The sequence below is a fragment of the Notolabrus celidotus genome, chromosome 2 (genome assembly GCF_009762535.1).
Source record: "Notolabrus celidotus isolate fNotCel1 chromosome 2, fNotCel1.pri, whole genome shotgun sequence".
In the NCBI taxonomy this organism is placed as follows: domain Eukaryota; kingdom Metazoa; phylum Chordata; class Actinopteri; order Labriformes; family Labridae; genus Notolabrus; species Notolabrus celidotus.
Genome location: NC_048273.1, coordinates 20714047 through 20716898, shown reverse-complemented (window position 1 = coordinate 20716898; position 2852 = coordinate 20714047).

The following is a 2852-nucleotide window of genomic DNA, read 5'->3' as shown; positions in this document are numbered from 1 at the left end:
GGTGAGAGAGAGGACTGAAAGCAAATAATTCAGATCTGTCCTTTATATACTGGTAAGTGTTTTGAACAGGGAAGTGGGGGCAGGACAGAGGTTTGGTTTACACATGTAACAGATTTAAAGTAAACAAGGGATGACTGCACTAGAGCCATGTTGACCCTGCGACATTGTCACAGCGACATAATTAAAATGTGAGAGACAACAGGCTCTACGCTTTTATTTATAATAAATAAAATAAATAAGTACTGCTTAACAGAGAGGAGTAGAAAATGATTGTGCAGTCTACTATACTGCCAGTTTTGGACTATGGAGACACTTTATATGCATGCATCTGCTTCTGCATTATAGCAATTGAATGCAATGTATTGCTGCGCTCTTCGTCTCATTACAGGTCATAGAATTCAAACACACCATTGTGACCTAAATCGTACCGTGGGCTGGTCCTCGTTGGGACTTTGTAGGAAAAAACACAGTATTTTGTTTACTTGCAGGGCACTCATAGGTTAACTCACTTCATGCCTGACTAGTCTCTTGTCTCATAACACATCAAACTGTTCAACCAGATCTCAAAACTGGATTACTCTTAAAAAAACAAGGTTTAGAACTGAATGGGGACAGACTGATTTTGTTGTTGCTGCTCCCATGATGTAGAATGACTTTCAAATGACAGCTTAACTACCCTCTCTGATATCTTATGACGTTTTTAAAGGGGTAGTGTTTGTACTTAAAGAAACTACTTGCAATCTTCTAAAAACATTACAGCATTTTAAGAAAGGTTTGAGTTTGCAAGTATGAATCTGTTGTTAATGTTTCTGTGACTATTTTAAACTGTGTTTATATGAGTTTTGTTTTAATTGTATTTAATTGTATTGCTGCAGGCCACCCCTGAAAAAGAGACCTCGGTCTCAGTGGGTCCTCCCTGCTAAAATAAAAGATAAATACAAAAAATAAAGAAAAATGTATGAATGGATGAGAGAAAGTGACAGTTCAGAAAATGTCTGTTAAAAGCTGGGACCTGTAACATTGTTTGATTGTGCTTTGAAAACTACATTATAGTACCAAAAAAGACATCATGCTTTTGATATATGTAAGTTAAAGGTTAAGTATATAATTTGCTTTTCCCAACAAGAACACTGACTGAAAAACATGTCTTACTCCACATCAAAAGACAGAGCCTTCTCTTTAATCCTGTTGTGACCATGTTTTTCACTGCTGAAGAAAGACACATACCCAGTGGGACTCGATGTATTCCCTCTGTGAAACGCTGCCATGTGATGAGAAGAAAGAAGAAGATGCAGGCCTCTCCTGGTCTTGAAATACATTCACTGTTTCCCAGCTTCACAAAGCCTTTCTACTGAATACAAGGTCAGAAAGTGTGGAGAATTACGGCTTTTTCATGCCACTTTTCAAAGTCTGCCTCAGCCCAAAGGCCCCCTTCAACACCCCTGGTTGTATGTGCAGTCTGAGGGTGACGACATTACACAGCAATCAGCTTAAGTGTCTAGCCTTACCCACTTTTAAGGTAATGTTCAGATTTCACAACATAGGAATCCCTTGTGTCATCTTGTTTAAAAGATTCTCTCAGCCATGGTACCTCTTTTTCTTCCAAGGATTCAAGTCACTGTGCTTTTCCTGTGTCATAACAGTGTTAGCCAGCAGAGGGCAGCAGTGTCAAACTTTTTGTCCTTGCGGGACTGAGAACCCTGGGTTGTTTTAAATGTTATTGGACAATTAAAGTGTACTAAACACTATGATTTTTTGGGAGTTGCAATCAGTCGGTCCTTCACAGATATGTGTTGAATCAAACAGCAGCTGCGATTGGGAATTGTAACTGGAGGGGCCAAGGGGGTGAATTGTTAATAAAAGGTGCTACATAAGTTAAATACAAGAAAAAACATTCATATTAATTCAATTAAGTTAGATCAATTTATCACTATTAAAACTGAAAAGCAAGTTATCAAATGTAAACAATCAATTGTGTACCTTAAGAATGAAAGAACGAAAGCCATACAACAAAGTACACAAACACAACAATAAAACAAATAAGTCTGAATAATCGCAAAACACATTTGAGGATTTATAAAATCCTTCAGTCACAGACGTCATACAAGTCTTGCTTGCTAACAGCTACCTTTGTTTCAGATCAACAAGCGACTATGTTTAGCAGTGAAAAATGTCCCAGAAGTGTTAAAAAAAGATTAACACTTCCTCGATACACAACTAGAACAAGACCCAAACATCTAAGTCAGGTTGCACGGTGCCTTGGAGCATCTACTACATCCCTCATCCATTTTATCTGGGTGAAGTCTAGTGAGCTTTTCAGTGCTATGACTGTATGGAGTATAATGAATTGTATAAGAGAGAGGTTGGCACAACTGGAAGATGAATCAACAGCCCTCAGTGCTTTCTCCTATAAATCATCAGACAGGTTAATATGCAGCTTGGTTTCCCAAGTGACTCTAATCTTATTTAAAGCAGACTCATTGGTTGGAGACAAGAGCTCATTCGAGTAAGAAACATGACCTTTAGGTAGGGCCTTTGATTTAAGTAGTAGATCTATGCCACAATGGGAGGTAGGGTTTGAAGAAATAGGCATGAATGGGTCCTTACAAAATTATACAGCTAGAAATATCAGAAAAAGTGAAGGCCTTTGTTTTCTGAGGTGGTAAATTGGGGTCTGTCTTAACTGGTATAAACAGATTATTACTACAAATGTGAGTTGCTTGAGGGAAAGCTAGCCACTGAAGGTGATGTCTAATTTGTATTGTATTTTATTTTGAAGTGGCAAGTGCAGAGTGCTGCATGACAAGTCGTGAAGGGAGGGGTAACAAGAATCTGACTCAGTTGGACACCAA